The sequence below is a fragment of the Lepisosteus oculatus genome, chromosome 14 (assembly GCF_040954835.1).
Source record: "Lepisosteus oculatus isolate fLepOcu1 chromosome 14, fLepOcu1.hap2, whole genome shotgun sequence".
Classification (NCBI taxonomy): domain Eukaryota; kingdom Metazoa; phylum Chordata; class Actinopteri; order Semionotiformes; family Lepisosteidae; genus Lepisosteus; species Lepisosteus oculatus.
Genome location: NC_090709.1, coordinates 9,285,831 through 9,305,747, shown reverse-complemented (window position 1 = coordinate 9,305,747; position 19,917 = coordinate 9,285,831). Strand labels below are relative to the sequence as shown.

The window sequence follows — 19,917 nt, the reverse complement described above, 5'->3', positions numbered from 1 at the left end:
AACAAGTGATGTATTGGCAGCTTTATCTGGGGCGGGAAGTCCTGGAACAACTACAAAAATGTTAGGATTCAGAGAAAGAAATATTTTTCCACCTCGCCTCACCCAATCCTGTTGCATTAACGAAGCTGAAGTTGGCTTCTTATTCGCCAGCTTCTTACTCGCGTTTTTCGTTCCACCTTATAAGATGCTACTGTGATGTTATGCCGCCTTTCGCCTGTAGGTGGCTCTCTTTAGTTATTTTAAAAATACTAATCCGAGTGGATTACTGGACATAGCCTCAGTAAAGGGTAATATGTAAATAATGATTATCCAAATTGCATTTTTGTATGAAACACATTTAAGAAAATCGAAAACCAATTTTGAAAACTCACAATAACACAAACTGGCATGTTAGACGACAAGTAAATAAGACAAAAGCAAACCATTAATTCACTGGCGTTTTCTGCATATTTACCACGACCTTGCCTTCTGATTATTAAAAGTCTCAAAATCTTGCATTTTGCAAGAAATGTTAATATAGCCTACAATGGGACATTTAGATCATGGCATGTGAGAATATGGTTAACCGAAGATAAGCAAAGGGTGATGACACTTTCTGCATATTGCTATGACCCTCCCTCTTGATTATAAAATAGTCTCACAATTCTGCCACTGAGGTAATGTGACAAATTATGAAAATCATTAAGTATAAGAAAATTTACTGTACCATTTTTTAAATATGACCTTCTGAACATGTAAGGATTAACAGTCAACAAAATAGCACCCCTTCTGCTGATTTACTTTTTCCCTCCTTCCTTGTCACCAGAACATCTTAATATTCCGACACTAAGGTAAGAGAGACAAAATCACTTATCATGTACATTTGTAATTACGACACGTCACTGTTGCATTTCTGCGTTGTGACATGTAATACCCAGAGTGGAAATTCATAGTTGTGATTATAGGAATGTTATATTTCAGGTGGGTAGCTGCGTCAGCATGCGTAGGCTGCAAAGGAACAAGTAAAGGATTATTCAATGTTGAAAAGAGAAGAAAGGAAACACACCGTTTCGGCTGTGGAGCCTTCTTCAGGTGTGAGAAAGACGGGGCAGTATGCAAAGATTTTATTATTATTATTATTATTATTATTATTATTATTATTATTATTATTATTAGATTATCTTTGCTGATTGCAGTTTATCTTTGATGACAGCATCAAAGACGTTAAGGAATTTTTACACCTAATAAACAGACACTTTTTTTGAACACCATTATTTACTGTTAACAAAAGAGCTGACACGTATTATGTGTGAAAAAAAGCTGCTAAACAGCTCGACCTGCTGCCCCCTCTGAAAGACACAGTCACTCATGGAATTATTGAAATGGCGGATGTTTTCAAAAGTACACTGGTAGAGCGCGTTAAGATGAGCAGATGCTTTTCATTGCAATTAGGTGAGTCTGTAATCGATTTGGCCAATTCACTCGTTTATGTTAGATATGAGTTTGAGGGTATGTCCCATGAGGACTTTCTGTTCTGTAAACCGCTACCATCAGGAACAGGAAAGCAACAGCAATGAAAAGCTGCACAGCGCTGTGAAAGAAAATACAGAGAAGTGAAAGCCAGTCCTTTCTCTAAGGAGGTAGAAGAGCGATTCCCCGTCGGGGAATCAAACCCCGGTTTCCCACATGACAGGCAAGGATACTCACCACTATACTAACAAGGAAGACATCGCTCTCTCTGATCCCAGGCATCGTGTCTTGACCCACCGTGCTGGAAGCCGACGCGTGCTGTGATTCCTTTACGGAGCAGAAATGACAACCGAGGAGCCGAGAGATCATTTCAGCATTTCGCGTCTGAACGGAAAACACAACCGACCAACTCAGAATGACTTGCTTTTGACGCTTTTCAAAGCTTTCTTTGTGCACAACGACTGCGCCGCCTAGCAGATACAAATGGGTTGTACAACTTCGAACTAGCAAATGCAAGGCTAAGCCCCCTCTCTTTTAGCCCAGGTTCGATCTGTCTCCCAGAATCACCAGGGCGCACGCACAAACACCCGTGCCGTTGAAGTGCTCTGTTTTATTTCTAAGGGCAACTCAACATTCACTCCTACCCTGTGAAAAGAAAAGACAGCGTCCACAGCAACAACAGCTCAAGTCTCTGCACAGGAGCTAAGATGTCCCCATCGCCTCTGCTCTGCGGCTCCTGCGGAGTGGAGTCCTGCCTGGAGCGGTGTTTGCAGGCGGCGGCTCCCCGCGCCCTGTCTGTGCGTCGTGTCCAAGAGCTCCTGGGAGGAAGAGAGAGCCCTCCCACTCGGGGGCTTTTCCACGGTCTGTGTGAGGAGGGGCGCGTGTGTCCAGTAGCTTATCGAGCATGTTGTGTATCTTAATAAAGAACCTTTGTTATATGATTTAGACTATTTTATTAACTACACAAATCACGCTCTCACACCATATGTTCCTGCCTTCTACTCTCTCGTTCTGTTGTCTCGCGATGTCTATTCACTATACTACATCCCTTCCTTTGTTATTTTTAAAGTCTATAACTTTACCATACAATTGTAACAATTTTATATCAACACACAGTAAACAGTTATTAACTATAACAACAAAATATATATAAACCCTTTCATTTCTATTCAATACATTCATCTTTTTTTACAACAATTTCTATGCGTACCAACTCAAATTTTAGTTCAATTTCTACTTAAGTCACTTCTAAATATCACCTCATTTCTAGCAGTCTAAGCAACATCTACATAGATAACACAAACAAAATAGGGCAATTTAACATTTAGAGAGCTATGCAAGTCCTGTATTTTTAAATGTCTCTGTAATGAGCCGGTTTCCTGATAACCCTGCCACTAATGGTTGTTACGTTACTTCTGGGTAAAGTTACTGGCTCTCCTACGGATGTACTCTCCACTGTCTGAAGACTCGGCACTTCCTGCACGTTAGAAAGTCCTGTATTCTCAGCATTTTCTGTTTCTGCAGATTCAAAATCAAGATCCAATGGAGGAGCGTGTCAAAGATGTTTCACATTTCTCATTATTTTTGAGCCATCTTCCACATTCACTAACTCAAAAGAGTTACAAGAGGTGTTTCTCAATAACACATAGCGAGTGTCTTTGAACTTGGCATCCAATTTACCGGTGTCTAGGCCAGCCACAAACACTACGTCACCGACCTTGAAGTTATGATCCGTGTGTCTGGTCTGCATATAATTTCATTTTGTGTGCATACTCCTCATGATGTCTATGGATATCTTTTGTCTTTTGAATGTCCCTTGGCTCTTCTTCTTTCTTTTCCACGTTTGGTAGTTTAGTCCGGATATCACGCCCAAAGATAAGATTAGCTGGGGTTTCTCCAGATGCCCTGTGTGGTGTTGATCTATAAGTCAGCAGAATCTTAGGGAGTTCCTCTCTCTCTTTTTTCCTTCTGTCACAGCTGCTTCTAAGGCCTTTTTCAGGTATCTGTGAAATCTTTCAATTTTGCCATTACATCTCGGATAGTAAGGTGATGCACGGATGTGTTTAATTCCACAATTAGTCAGAAATGATTCAAACAACTGTCCTATGAATTGCCTGCCATTATCTGTTACTACCTCTAGTGGATAACCAAATCGTGCAAAGATGTTCATCAGCTCTCTAATAACTGTGGCTGAAGATATGTCTGATACAACAACCGCCTCAGGTTAAGAAGTATAATAGTCTATGACAGTCAATATGTGTTCATTCTGAATGGGACCTACCAGGGCAATGCCCAATTTTGTCCAAGGCCTTGGTGGTAATTCAAGTGGTTGGAGAGGTTGATCCTCCTGCAATGGCTGATTCAACACACAAGTGGAACAATTCCTGATTAGTCTTTCAACATCACTGTCCATGTTGGGCCAGTAAAATTTGCTTCTCAGGTACTGTTTTGTACGAACCACACCCTGATGTGTCTCATGTGCTATTTTCAATGCTTGTCTGATTTTTGTTTTCGGTAACACAATCCTCTGTCCTCTTAAAAGCAGTCCATCATATGTAGATAACTCCAACCTACACCTGTGGTATGGCTGCAGTTCGTCTGGAATTGGATTAGGCCATTGTCCTTTTTCCACCATGGACATCAACAATTTCAATGTGTCATCTTCGTTTGTTACTTGCTTAAGTTCCTCAAGTGTCAGTGGATGCCGTTCATAAGTGCTGATTGAAAGCACTCTATCAACATAGGTATCTACGTAACCAGTGTCTTCTGTGTCTGGTAAAGGAAGACGTGACAATGAGTCTGCAACATTGGTTTTCCCTACTATGTGTTCAATTTTGCAATAATATGGCTGTAATCTCAATCCAAGTCTTTGTATCCTGGGTGGTAACAATGTTGCCTTTTTGGGATTGAACATGTAAATGAAGGGTTTATGATCCATTTGGAGTGTGAACTTGCCTCCCCATAAATATGTCCTAAAATGTTCCACTGCCCAAACACAACCCAAGGCTTCATGCTCTATTTGCGAGTAATGCCTTTCTGTTGGGGTAAGTGAGCGACTTGCATATGCCACTGGCTTCTTCTGGTCTTTGTAGCAATACTGCTCCAAGTCCTACAGGATTCGCGTCACTGATCACTACTGGTGGCGCATCTAGTTTGAAATATGCCAGACATAGTTCAGTTACAAGTGCTCTTTTCAACTCGGCAAAGGCTTTCTCAGTTTCCGATGTCCATTCCCACTTCTGTCCTTTCCTCGTTAGTTTTCTAAGGGGTTCTGATATATCTGCTTAAATTAGGAATAAATTTCATCAAAAATCCACAAGTTCCTAAGAATGAGCACAAAAGTGCAACATTCTCAGGTCTCGGTGCACTGCAAACAGCTGTCACTTTTTTCGGGTCTGGTTTTATTCCTTCTGCAGTGACCAAATGTCCCAGTATCTCGATCTCTTTCAGGCCAAATATACACTTATCTTTATTTAAAGTTAAGCCTCTGTCTTGGAATCTTTGGAATACTTGCCTGAGCCTCTGTTCTAGTTGTTCTTCATTTTCCGCATGTACTACAACATCATCCATATACCATACAACACCTGGCATTGCACACAACATCAAGTCCATAGCTTTCTGATAGGCCTCTGGGGCACTAGACAAGCCAAAAGGAACTTTTCTGAAATGGTAACAATCCCTGTGTGTGATGAAGGTAGTCAGGTGTCTTGATTCTGGGGCCAACTCAACTTGCCAGAACCCTTTTCGAACATCTAACTTTGCAAAAACTTTGGCTCCTTGCACTGCTTGCAATATGCTGCCAACCGTTGGTACTGGATGTCTCTCTCTGATAACTGCTTTATTCACTTCTCGCAGATCCACACACAGTCTCACTTCCTTGGTGTCTTTTTTAGGTATTATCAGAATATTTGAGATCCATTCTGCACCTTCATTCACGTCTTCAATAATTCCATCAACCAACATTTTATCTAACTCTTGATTAACAGCTTCTATCATCGGATAGGGTACTCGTCTCAGACTTTGAGCTACTGGTGAAACTTTCTCATCTACTGTAACCTTGTGACTGTAACCCTTGATCTGTCCTAAACCTTTAAAGAGTGACTCATATTCCTGTGCTAACCGCTTAAACCTCTCTGAAGACTGGTCAACCGCATTGACAGTGTCTCCTACATTCAGAATCTTCAGATCAAAACATGCTTTTCTTCTCAACAACGCTTCTACATTTCCTTCAACTACATAGACTTTGTCCTTTATTACATTTTTCTGCCATTTCAGCTGTGCCTCAAAGTAGCCAACACACTTAAGTGGACTAATTTCTGCATAGGCATAAAATTTCTTCTTAGTCTGCTGAAGTTTAGTTCTGTGTGCAAACACTTTCTTTAAAAGTTCTACTCCAATGAAGTTTCTTTGACTTCCTGTATCTATCACCATTTGTATCTCTACAGTCAGTCTTTATCCTGCAGCAATTTATAGTCTCTTATGTGCACATTTTTCCACAAGTTGATCTCTTAACATGTCAGTTTCCAATACTCCAAAGTCACACGATTTAGCCAGTCCTCTTAGTGCAGTCACAAAAGCATCAACAGATTCGTCCTGAGACTTCTCTGCCTAAATTTATGCCGTTCCAAAACCACATTTCTCCGCGGTGTAAAGTAAGCGTCTAAGGCAGCTACAGTCTGTTCATATGTACCTTTTTCTCCAGGGAGTTTGTCGAAAATCCGCTGCACGGAAGCCCCGATACAGGGCAGTAATGTAGCACGTCTCACGGCATCCTGAGCTTCTGTAGATCCACTGGCTATTTAAAAAAAAAAAACTGTACGGCTCCATCCATATCTTGTATTCCGTATACAAATCCGGTGCTCCGAGGTTCAGTAGAAGCGGTGGAAAAAGCTGGGCATAAGCAAAGCTTCTCGGCGCGGCTGCCATATCTTCCATGGCGCAAGCTAAACGAAAAGTCCGAAAATTCAGAAGTTCGTTTCTACCAGCAAGAGAACTAAAATCTGCGGTGTTCTGCTCGCTTTGAGTGCGTCAAGCACTCATCTCTCGTCGCCATAAATGTTGTGTATCTTAATAAAGAGACGTTTTTATATTATTTTAACTATTTTATTAACTACACAGATCACACAATTACACCATATATACCTGCCTTCTACTCTCGTTCTGTTGTCACGCGATGTCTACTCACTATACTACATTTAGCAGGACTTCTTGTTGCAGTTGAGCTCAAAGCCGGAGATGATCTCCATATTCTACCGCAGTAACTAGTCCGAAACGTAGGACACAGTACACACTTTTTAAGTGAACTCAGGTTGTTAAAAAATTAAACCAGCGATCTGTCACAGAAACGTACCCCGCTCTCCCGCGCAACAAGCGGGGGTACTCAGCACTATACTAAAGAGGAGCGCTTGTCTGCAGCTGAGCGTCAGCTCTGTTTACCGTCAGCAGTCATTTCCTCATTTCCAAAGACTTTTTCACCTGCCCTCAGCTTTTAAAGACGGTCATAAACGCTCAAGAAGTAATTCATGTCAGTTGGAAGTCTGTTTCTGTTGTCTCAGCTCTTGATAAAGAAAAGCCGTGCGTGGGAGACTCCCTCTCTGAAGAAGTTTGCCGTTACCCTGCGAGGGAGAAGAGCCATCAATCACCGAGGCAACCACTGAGACAGTTAACATTAAACACGTGAAATGCGAGATGTTGTGATTTTTTTCCCGCTTAAGGCTTCTATCGTTTCTACTCTAACGAGAAAGACCTCTTTATTAGAAGTGAGATTTTAACAAACGTCTCCAGGGTTAACTGCGACCTGAACGCAACACCTAAGACCACCAGCCATCTTGCCTGTGGTACTTATAATGAAGTATATATTTTATTTCTTTCTACTCGTTGATAAGAAAAAAAAAGTGAAATAATGTAATTAGGGATACGCTTTTTTTTCATGGGGAAAACTAGCCCGAGCAAATGCAAAGTTTAGAGCAGCGCTCAATAAAAATGATCAGAACCCGAAAGCGCTTCTTATGCGGATCAGTATATTCCGATACCACTGGTTCTGCAGAAGAAATAAGAAAGGCCGAACTCAAAGCAGAAATGTGTTGCCATTACGGGTACTCTGTCTGCAGCTGCTTTAAGATCTACTCACACCGTGTTGCCATTAAGGCTACCTAGTTAAAAAAAAAACTTATCGTCACCTTTTTGAACGTGATTATTAGACACCCATTAAATCTCAACCGAGGTTTCTTGAGAGATCGTTCAGCGAGCGAGTAATAAAAACTACTTCGCTTCCAACCTCTGCTGTCACTGTAACTCGGACGTGATGATGTGCAGTGTGCCTTTCCTCTTGTCGTATTCAAGAGTTCTCACTGTGTGAGCTGTACTCTACTGTGATTTAATTTAGATTATTACGTGGAGTAGAGTGACAAGATCTACTTGAAGATTTTCGGTTTGTGAAATGAAACACTAAATACACTACTGTAAATACAAGTAATGGACATTTAAAATAACCACAGTAAAGCTAGAAGAGTGAAAGATAAAAGACTATTTAGAATGACATTCACAATAGAATTAAAAACGGCACAGCAGCCCGAACAGGGACTTGAACCCTGGGCCCTCAGATTAAAATTCAGATGCTCTACCGACTGAGCTATCCGGGCTCTGAAAAAAAACCGACACTGTCGGGATCCTGCCAAGTCACGTGTCTCTTGTGCCGAAGAGCAGTCATACCTGACCCGTCTGGAATGACCACTGACAGACTTTATCATGAAGCGACGGCACCACTCCCAGTAGAATGAGTGAGAAATACAGCATGACATGGGTAGTCAAGGGGCTCCCACAATCCATCTTTCCTCACATTACTGATTTTTTTTTCAATAGCATTTTGACCTTTTTTCACATTCAGATTTTTTTCACATTTAATAAAATCTTTTAATCAACAAAATTAAAAAGAAAACAAATGGAACATTTTTTTGGAACAATAATTTAAAAAAAAAATCTTTCAATGCCGTGGTTGTATACGTGTGCACACCCTTTATAAAGGGAGATGCAACAGTGCTGAAATGTAAAGTGCATTTCTGTAGAGAAAACAGCATTTTTTCTGCCTTGATGTTAAGCTTAGGGAGCCTGTCTTTTAGAAATTCTATTTCTTAACACCCTGCACAGCCTCCCGACAGACTAACGAATATTTTTGGGAGAAATTGGCTCACACACCGGAAGATACTTACGTTTATTTACGTTAGAGTATGTAAAACTCAGGCTTTAACAGATGTTCATGATGTTTCACACGGGGTGTTACCTGTTGTAGTATTTCAAAAGATGTGTTAGCGGACCACAAATTATCTTGAAAAGATTTGGGTTTGTACTGGCTGGGATTCAAATCCGACTCAATTATTTGGAAGGCGCCTGTACCACCAACGCACTTCTGAGAAGCACCTGCAAATTATCACAATCCTCTCTCTCACCTACAAAGTTATGGAGACAGACGTCCAATGAAAACTAATTGTATTCACTCAAGGCTCCACTCTTTTGTTGTGATGTCATTTTAATTAATATTAGCTTTGATAAGGTGTCGTTTTTGCCTCTTAAAGTTAAAGTCTGCTCCTTTCTTCCTGGTATAGAAATAACATGTTCCATCTTTGTTTAAAAACATCACTTAAAGTAAATTATTCAGCTCTAACGCCTGTGTGCATTGACAAGACATCTCAAAAGGACATATCAAATAAGAACACGATCCTTCCTGTTACCATTCCTGTGGTTGGGGCGTTGTTTCACCCTTTTATTTTCTTCTACAATATTTGCAGACAGGGCTTTATCACTCGAGTTGTACAGAACAAGTGTGCATCGGTCCATGAAAATAATCAGTAGTGCTGTTTTTCTATGCATAGTTTAATCAAGAGCACTTAAAAGATGCGGTTTTGGAACGGCATAAATTTAGGCAGAGAACTTAGTCTCTGGACGAATCTGTAGATGCTTTTGTGACTGCACTAAGAGAACTGGCTAAATCTTTTGACTTTGGAGTATTGAAAACTGACATGTTAAGAGATCAACTTGTGGAAAAATGTGCACATAAGAGACTATAAATTGCTGCAGGAGGAAGGACTGACTTTAAGAAGAGCTTTTACAGTCGCTAGAATTCTTGAAGCAGCTCAAGCAGAATCAAGAATGCTTTCTGACCACAGTGACAAAGTGACACTGAACGGGGCGCTCGCTCAAACTTTACAAACAAAAGCCGAGCAGCAGGACACAGTCATGCTAGAGAAATAGAAGAACAGGGGACGGCTGACATTACATGTTACAGGTGCGGACTAACAACGCACAAAGCAGATGAATGCGGAGCGTGAACAGCAAAATGTCTACACTGCAAGAAAACAGGACATTGTGCACATGTCTGCAGAACATCACGTCCGAGTTTTACGGACAAGTATCCCTTTTATTGTTGTTGCTGCCTCCGGTTTACATTTGGCGATGTAAACCAGATTCAGAAAAAAATAATTTGAACAACCTTATTCCCATGCTTTCTCGAAGGCGTGGTGGCCAAGTGGTAAGGCGTCGGTCTCGTAAACCGAAGAGCGTGGGTTCAAACCCCACCCGTGCCTGTTTCATTTGTCACTACTTTCCTTTAGTTTCAAAGTCTTAAAAAACTCGCAATGTAGGGATCTCAATAGTAAGAGAACATAACTGTCGCCAGTGATTAGTATTCTTCCATATCCTGCCTTGTTTTTAAGTCGACAAAGCTTATCTCTCTTCACACCCATCTTCCGAATGATCGCCTCAGCATTGGGAAGAAACGTGCGCTTGGTACAGCCCCCGACTCCATGGTCTGATCACAAACAGATCTGGTGAGCTGTCAGTCCAGGTTGGAAGTAACGTTTGAAAGCACTAAAAATCTGACTTAGGAACGAGAAGACCGTGTTTTTTTATACGAGTAAACGATAAAATAATATACTGCCTGCAAGACTATGTCAAGTTCAAGTTCAAGTCCAAGTTTATTGTCATTATACTCATACACAGGTATATGGTATAACGAAATGCTATTTAGCTAGCTCTCGGACATAAGTAGTACAAAGAAAAAAACACAACATCAATACAATTGTATAACAAAAGAAAGACAACAGCCGATGTGCAAAAAACAACAACAGGCAGTGTGCAAAACAACAAAAAGGTAACAGGTTATGTGCAAAAACATGCATCAAAAGAATGAAATAAAGGGATAGAAATGAGGGGAGTGAGCTTTTGACATGTATGGTAGAGGTAGATTTTCAATGTGTGTTTGGGTTTTTGGTAAGAAAGAAGGCACTGTGAGGTTCAGATCATAGGTGAGAGGTGAGGAGAGAGTGAGAGAGGCTGGGAGTTTAATAGTTTGATAGTGCGGGGGTAAAAACTGTTTCTGAGTCTGGTAGGCCGGACCCGAATGCTCCGGTACCGTTTTTCATGTCATGCTAAACGCCATAAATTGTGTTCGTCCAGTCGTATCAATCGTTCTAAAGTTACGGAAAATCGGATGCGACTGGTGCAATCAGCACACATTTTTTCAGGATAGTCAAGCGGTTTAAAACAGTAAATTCACAGCTTCGTGTCTTTTAAGCTTTGTGTTTCACTCTCCAAATAGAGGCACGGGTTCAAATCCCACTCCCGACAATCAGGCGTTTTACCCTCTCTTTTTTACCTGCCTTTACACTGTTTCAGTCTTGTTGTGCTCGCTGACAATTACAGTACGAGGAAAACGGAGAAACTGCTTAGCAAAAACATAACGGACAGAAAAAAGCTTTGTAAACACGTGAATGTGATTAGCAGCAGTAAGGCATGCATTCAAATGTTTAAGGGATATTTATAACAGCAGCAGAAGAAAGGTGCAGCCTTTGTGAGAATTCACGGGTTTTTATACTGCTTGGACTTCTTTCAAGCCTATGAAGTGACCCCCGTTTTATTTTCATTTTCAAACTTCAGAACCGAATAACAAAAAGGTTTCATGTGTGACAGCATTCCGTTGCAAATACCGTTTCCACGATGTATTCAGCGACGGGAATGAAATGTTTTAGTGCTGGCTCAAATGCGAGGAATTTCAGAAAAACCTGGAAAAGCAACGCCTGCAGTAAATGACAAATCTAAAGCGTGTAGTCAGCATGAACAGAACAACGCAATGCTCTGTAAAAACGATCTGAAGCCGCAATTACTCTTTTATCTCGGGCAGTTCATTCCGATACGATGTTTCCGCAGAATAAATGAAATGCCGAACTCCAAACATGTTGTTGCCATTATTGTTACTCCTGCTGCTGTAGTTTTAAGCTTTAATCAGTGGGTATGTAATGTTGTAAAAGGGCTGGACTACTTTGTTCAGTCCAAATTCCACTATGTGAATTTAAGCTTTTTTAATATAAGCATTAACAATACAATGCGTGCTCAAAAACCGTTACTTATTTGATTAAGAAGCGGCAGTGTTTTGACAAAGTGTGGTATTCGAACAGAAAATGCTGAAGTGTTTAATACTTGCTTGTGAGCAGATCTCCCTCGATTTAGACAAACTCTTGTTCGGCCGATGATTTCAGATCAAAATCTGAATCAAGTGGAAAGAAAGCTGAATTACGCTGGGTACTGGGTATCACTGTTACACAATCAGGTCATGCTAGGAGGATTTGGGGGATCAAACTGACACAGAGGGACCCAATGTGGGGACTGAACCCACAGTTCTGAGATTAAGAGATGCATGCTCTATCAACTGCACCTATAACTCTTGTGCTACAGCAGGAATGTTTCGGGGTGTGGATGAACATGACATAATAGGCTGACAGCAGGAACACGTGGCCCACAGGCAGTGACAGTATCGCTATCACATTTGGCTGCAGTATATTGTGTTGAGAGCAGCAATAACTTTCCTGCAGAGATGGGAGTGCCTTTCATACAGCTCTTTCAATCGGACAGAGTAACAGGAACCGACCTAAAGTTTCGGCTGTGGATCCATCTCCGCATGGCGGAAAGAGACAGTAAAATAGCAATGAAGAAACAGAAAGAATTGTGCTCGCTGCAAAGTAGGAAAGAGGTGGTCAGATACATAAAACAGCTTGGTGATAATTTGGAGCAACAGTTTTATGTTATTTAGTACACGGATTTCTCTTCATGTTCCTTAAGATGTGTAATTTGTATGTTGGTTGTATGAGAACAGTTTCTTCTCAAGTCCCGTCAATTGACAGTGGAGAGCTAGCTGGTGCACATCTTCAAGAAGACTCTCTTTAAGGCAATTACAAGTTTCTCAAACAAATCTGTGTCATATTTTTAAAATAATTTAGCTAATGAGCAACGAGAGTATAAATTAATTCTCCCAATCTCCATACAAAGATAAAACTCCATGTGTGAGTCTAAGTTTCTTTGAGGCTACTGATGTACGTCATTATTGGACATTCCCAGTGATATTGACTAAGGAGCTCAATTTTTACATGTTGTAGTTCAACATGTGCAAAACATTCGTATCCCCTGCAAATATCGGCAAGGTCAGTGATATTCTCAACAATGCGTGACATTGCAATTCGTGCCATACTTTTTCCCGATGTATTCTGACATGCCAAGATCAGAGGGTCATATTTAAAAAACTGGTGCATTAAAATTGTTTGTACTTCAGGATTTTGATAGTCTGTTACATTGTCTTTCACACATCAGTGTCAGAACTGTGAGACATTTTCATAATCGGGGGGGAGGCCGTAGAAATAAGCAGAGAGTGCAATCTCTTTTTCCCAGTGTAAGTCCGTGTTATGGTGAGTTTTTATAATTGGTTTGCGATTTTCTGAAATATATTCCATACAAAAATATAGTTTGGACAGTCGCTATTTGGATATTCCCTTTCAGTGAAGATGTCTACAGTTTTCCAGCCGGATTAGTACTGATCGAAGAGAGCCATCTACAGGCGAAAGGCGACATAACATCACAGCAGCAGCATTTAAGGTGGAACGAAAAACACGCATAAGAAGCTGGCGAATAAGAAGCCAACTTCAGCCTCGTAGCAGACCCTGGGAGGCACGCTCAAAATAATCATCTTTCCCAGTACTTCAGAGTCTTATTTAGATCGCTTCACTGCAATTTTATTTGATTGATTGGAGATGTGAAGCCATCAAGCCTGAACTGCGCTTCACATTGAAATTGAAGCCATTTCTCATGTTCTCTCAGTGTCGAGGAAGCAATTGAGTGTAAAGGAGGCGACTTGAAAATGAAACGTGTAATCACCTTACAGAGGGTCTTCACGACGGGGTGCGTCAGCTAGTTCTCCATTATTGTCAATTTACTGGACTTCTGAAGAAACCTATCTACAACGAAAATACAAACTGCACAGTTCAAGGCACATGAAGAGAAATCAGTGTGCCGATTGACTCAAAAATGTCGCTACAAACAATCTACCAGGCTGATTTAGTTGTCCGACCACCTCCCTCCGTCCCCCTTTGCTGTTAGCACAATTCTTTCAGTTTCTTTTCTTGTATTCTCCTTGCTATTTCAGTGTTCCCCATGTATAGATGGATCCACAACCGAAACCGTTTTCACCCTGTGCTTCTGCAGCGTCAGTCTGTATGAGGAGCACACTTTGCACAGCTCCAGTGGCACAATCGGTCAGCGCGCGGTACTTATACAGCAGTGCACAGCGAAGTTATGCCGAGGTTGTGAGTTTGAGCCTCACCTGGAGCAGCGTCTTTAGCTACTGAAAGCAACTGTCAAGTTTAGATATTATTAGGTATCTGATGGAGATAAATTAACATCAAACGAAGAAGTAAAGGTTTACTTCGAGTCACAATCAAATAAGGCTCCACAGCTGAAACATTGTGTTTCCTTCTCTTTTCAGCATGGAATAAACCTTGACTTTTTCCTTTGAAGCCCATGCATTCTGACGCAGCTCCCTACTTAAATTACCATCAGCTGTGTACCTCCAGCTGACCTGTACACAAATATATGAGAGAGGTATACTGAGACGAGAGGAGCACTGAAGACTTGAAAAAGCTCTCGCATTAGATTCTGTGTTTTTGTTGTTCCCCAGATTTGTTTTTAATGTTTTGTTTTCTTTTTCTTTTGAAGTTGTTGCATTTGTTTTGTTTTTTTTTTTGTAGTTGTTAGACTACTACAGGGATTTACCTAGGTTCCTGGAAGACTTCTCGTTTTGTGTTTGTTGTGTTTTCGGGTTAAAATTGTTTTTTTCTATTTATAGGACCCCACACATTACTATGGGAGTAGATAACTTTAGTTCTTACATTGTACCTGAAATTACCACATAAACTACTACTCTGTTTCCCTTTTTTTAAAAGGCACAAGTGAAGTTTGTTTTTCCTTGCTGCTGATTGGTAGCTACAATGGGTCAATTGCAATAAACCCTTATACAATAAACTCCACTGAAATTTGTCAGCAGCTCTGTACTAAACCTGTTCTCAATTGCAACAAACCTAAAATAACAGCTGCTGCCCGTTAGATGTTACTGCATTAGGAGTCTAGCTTAAAACACCTCTTCATAGGTTTTAAGCAACTCAGTAGCGGACTAAGCAGAACAATTGATCACATTAGAACTGTCTTGAATGTAATGGAAATAATGTACTCATTAATTAACAAGCTTATGCACCACTTGCTTGAAAATTATTATTATATTTAACTAAAATTGCTTTCCAGACACCACAAATATTCACAATGAATGTTATCATTACACGTATTTACTAATAAAAGTGTTATTTATTAATAATTATGTATATGTTCCATGTATATTTTTATTAGTAGCTGTATTACAAGTAATGCATATACAGTCTTTATTATAGTTAGTTTTCAGTTATCCTGGGGAGGGAAGAGAATGGAAATTAAGGAAATAAAAATTTAAAGGGCTTTTAAGTCTTCAATGTGTTCTGTCATAGCTGTGTGTTGTCATATCTGGGTGTTAATTTAGTATATTTGTTGTATTATTTATTGTGATTTGACACTACACTTGTGTTTCTCAGGAGAAAGCAGTAAGATTTTTTTTTATTTGAGGGTACAGAAAATTGTATCGTACGGCCAAATGTAAGGTTACGTTAAGAAACCCTTATTGTTACCTTTTGCAACGTTATTTATTTAAGACGGTTCTTCGGAATAGTGTCCCTTACGTATCTGTGACTGCGGTCCAACAATAACGGTGCTGAAATAGCCGGAATGTGTGGGAAGAAGATGGAGATGGAACAGGAGGCTTATTCAGTCGATAGAAAGGTTGTGTAGGAATGAACACACTACGGTTATGGTATTGGGTTTAAGAGCATTACGATCCTACAGTCTCCTGATCCGTAATCAGATGCGTTATCCAGTGCACCACTGGCCCTTGTACCGCATTCCTCAAGTGCACCACTGTGAGCTTGCGCCGCTGCAATAATACATCGCCCCAGTCCAAATTTTCTCAATAAGGTGCATGTTTTCTATGTGTATTTAGTTAAACAGTCTTTCATTTTGTCTGTTTTAAAAATTGCATCTCTTAAAAACAGACAAACGAGTTTATGTGTCGCGCTGAAATTCACACATGAAGGAATTCAAACGAAAGAAATCACAGAAAAGATATCGCGCTTAAAAAGAAATCCAGAGTGGAGACGCTGGTGATAGAAAACAGAGCTTCATACGATGCATGAGATGCTTTACCTCTGAACTAAACTCGGCTCTTTAATCGTGTTAGGAAGAGTGAATAGCCAACAGTGTACATTTTAAAAATCAAAGCAAGACAATGAGACAAGAAGAGAATTCGGAACACGAGCCTCTCTTTCATTGTTTAATGAGCTTTTGATGAACGCCTAAGTGAAAGACAAATTCACTATTTTCACTTTGTGATTAAAAAACACTTTTATCACACGTTAAGCACTCCTGATGGTGTCGAATAGTTCTCTTTTCTACCCTCATCATTTGAGGATCCCCAGCTAAAATATCTTTTTAAACTACAACAAAATTGCAATATTTTGAATACTATTTAAGTTTACATAGTCACATTCCCGGTGATATTGACTTAGGCACTCAACTATTAACTTCTTGTAGTTAGCCAAAAGTTTGAAATCTCTGCAACTATCAGGATGCTTAAAGACATCCAAAGAAACCCCATCACATTTAGGGGAGACGGTGTTGAGGTCAGATTAATTTGAAATGCGTCTCTGGGGACTTTTTATTTACCAACGTTATGTTTAACTGAAGGATATGCTGACTGACTGTGCCATAGAAACTAACGCACATCACCTTTTTTCTACATTCACAGGTTTTTGACTAAAGACAAAAAAATCATTTTTGTTTCCTTGCCAGCTGGCAGTAATTCCTCTGCACTGACAAAACAGATGAGTATTTTATCTTTCGCAATTTGTATGGATTTTTTTAAAAACAAGTTGCTCCAAAAATTAAATGAACACTTCCATTAAATTTAATGTAGAAGCATGTTGCTGTCCATAATGATAAACTGTGTGGCAAGACAGGCACCACTGGGACTCAACCCCAGGATCTCCTGTTTACTAGGCAGGCACTTTAACCAACTAAGCCACAGCATTCTCGCATCCTAGTGTTAATCCCGCATCAGCAGGGTCAGCTTGTCGGCACGCCTGTCTCCATTTGGTGGTTTGAGCTGACGCTGCCATGACGTTCCCATTAAATGCGACCGAGAATACTCCAACCGGCGCGCCGCTACGCCTGCTGTCGGAGAACTAAGCCACGGCACTGGCATCAAATATCCCTTTTACAGCCACTTGGACACATCTCAATTGCTCTGAGACACCTGTATTCAGTGTGCGCTGAGCCTGCTCGCTGAGAAAAGTGACGAGAAATGGCTTATGTCCAAGGAGTTCAATATGCTTTTTATGTTCAATGGGGTGTCCACTACAGCTAACACTGAAGCGCAGCACAGGCTCTGTGGTTTGACATCTCACAAGGTAAATGTTGAAATTGTAGGTGGAAGAGGAAAATTACCCTTGAGTATGGGGAAAGAGGCAACTCATGTCCGGAGGGGGCTGAAGTGTGTATGGAGGTGGCCTAGTGGTTAAGGCAATCTCCTCTTAATACATGATACTCTGCACAAGTAGGTTTGAACCCCATTCTCCTCGAGGAAGGGCTTTGACACATTTTGACCTTTTTAAACTTGGTGTGCTTTCGTTTTGTTTCTTCGCTCCTGTCCTACAGCAGTAATATTTCTATAGGTGTATGATCATGGTAGGCTGACAGCAGGAACATGTGGCCCACAAGCAGTGACAATATCAGATGTGTCTGCAGTGTGTTGGTTTGTAAGCAACGATAAAATAACTTGACATGGAAGCAGGTGTGCCTGCATTAATACAGCTCCATTGATAGGAAAAAGTAACACAAGAACCGACATAAATTCAACAGCACGTTTCTGCAGCTGAAAACGGAACATACTCCACGTGATGATTGAGCTCACAACCTCGGTATAACTCCACTATAAAAGCACCACAACCTGACCAATTGCGCTACTGGAGCAGCACAGCACAGTAGCACATTTTCCTCAGTGCACTCAAACAGTGCTTCTTCCCTAGCCTACCAGCTTCAAGACTTTTTTAAATTGATCAAAGATTCATTGGAAAAGGTTTGTTGATGGGTCAGGTGGGAATCACACCCAGATTCACTGCTTGCAAGGCAGCTATGTTCATCATTATACCCAGGACTGGCGCCAGGGGAATGATCTGTAGGGGGGGGGGAGGTCTGAAATCCTGAGGGGGGTAGTGATATTTCGGTTTAAATGGAGCCATTGCAACCATCCAAGTGAATTCTCGCAAGCATGCCACTGATTAGTATTTCATGTTAGAAGATAACGACAAGCAATCTGGTATTTAGTGATGAAGAACAGTTCCACGTTCATCAGAACTCACGTGATTATTTTTGCCTGGAGCATCAACCATATGTGTTCATTTTTGCAACAACATCAACGGTAACGAGGTTCTGAATCATTAAGAAATCATTGTAAAACCAACACAAAGTAGAAACTTCTATAACTACAGTCCTAGTTATATAACGATTGTAAGTATAAGGATAAACTACTGCAAGGCATTGGTCCACCTGAGCAAATAAGGTCATAATAATGTTGACACCCCAAAACATAGACACTATGTAACGTGCTGTTCCTGGACAGATTGCCCTCCTGCACATTAAACAGTCTGATGTAGTAACTGTGAATTCGGGGTTAGTGTAGTTATCTGACCATTGACAATTTATCCAAAACTGAGGGGGGTGGGACTGTTCAGTTGAGGGGGCGATTTTGGCATGCCAGTAACATTTTGACAAAACGTCCAAGAGTTACGAAAACACTTACTTTGTGTATAAAGTACATTGTGTACACACTGTAAGTTCAGAACGCGAGAAATACTGCTCAATATGGGATCCTGTCCAGGAATATCAGGGCTGTAAGGGGGTCAGATCTATAGATGTAGTAAACACATTAGTGGAGACAGTGTGTCTGCCCTCTGTGTGAGAGCCAGACAGGAAAAATAATCTGTGGTCTGGGAAGAAGAGACCCTCGTTGGAAGAGCGGTGCTTCTCACAGGAGAGAATGAAAAAAAATATTTTTCTCCTTGGGGGAATTAAAAGCACTTATGGGGAGTGCATCTGATACCACATCAAAAGGTTGTGTGTTCAAATCATGTTGAGATCGGATGATGTATGTTCAGGTTCAGCTGGTGCCGAACCCAGGAATTAGACCATGCCGTTTGGTTTTATCTGTACACCACATAGATAATCTAAATGAAATAACAGAGCAGTACAGGACACGCATTCAGGAAATTACACAGCAAGTCATTTTGAACATGACAAGAGAAAAGGCACACTGCACATCCGTGAAACATCACGTCCGACTTTAGAGACAGTTACATCACAGAATGGAAGTTTCAGGCCCCTTTTTCATTACAGGTTCAAACTAACCTGAAAGTTACAGAGTTTTAGGTCACTTTTGTATTAAAATGTGTCTGAAGCCTATAAATATAATTTGCCCTTTTTTAAATTGTGGATGAAATCCAATCCCATGTACCAAGACCTTACAGTATATTCATGTTAATTAAAATGACTAATGCTATTGGACATTAGCTGGTGCTTTTTGTAACGATTTGCTATTTCATGCTGGAAAGAAGGAAACCCGACCAACGTTTGCTTTCAGGTGCGGTTCATTCACATAATGGACTTCTATTTCTGAGTAGCCTGATTTAAAAACACACGAACCCGGTAGAAGTCGAACCTCCAATCTCATGATGCAAAATCAGACGCGTTATCCATGAAACCACTGGCCAATCATGTAACTGAATTGCACCATGGTGAGTTCAGCACTGCAACTAGTAATTACTAGTAATAGTAATAATCCCATCCTAAATTTCTAAGTGAGAAACGTGTTTTCTACATTTTTATCAGTTTTAAAATATCATCTCTTTAATACAGACAAAGGGTTTGTGTTTCACTTTGAAATTCTGATTGATTTAGAATTCAAAGAAAAAGATGTTTTCTTCAACAACGCAGTGCAATTATGACATCTTTCACTCTACT

General features: G+C 40.5%; 3 non-coding genes across 3 annotated transcripts; 2 read left to right on the top strand and 1 right to left on the bottom strand.

Annotated features, from left to right (window-relative positions):
* Positions 1–8,017: 8,017 nt before the first annotated feature.
* trnak-uuu (transfer RNA lysine (anticodon UUU)) lies at positions 8,018–8,090 on the bottom strand. Its single transcript has one exon. It is a non-coding gene; the product is annotated as a tRNA-Lys (tRNA).
* Positions 8,091–9,956: 1,866 nt separating this feature from the next.
* trnat-cgu (transfer RNA threonine (anticodon CGU)) lies at positions 9,957–10,028 on the top strand. Its single transcript has one exon. It is a non-coding gene; the product is annotated as a tRNA-Thr (tRNA).
* A 3,975-nt stretch (positions 10,029–14,003) lies between these two features.
* On the top strand, positions 14,004–14,097 carry trnai-uau (transfer RNA isoleucine (anticodon UAU)). The gene is made up of 2 exons: positions 14,004–14,041; positions 14,062–14,097. It is a non-coding gene; the product is annotated as a tRNA-Ile (tRNA).
* The last annotated feature ends 5,820 nt before the right edge of the window (positions 14,098–19,917 follow it).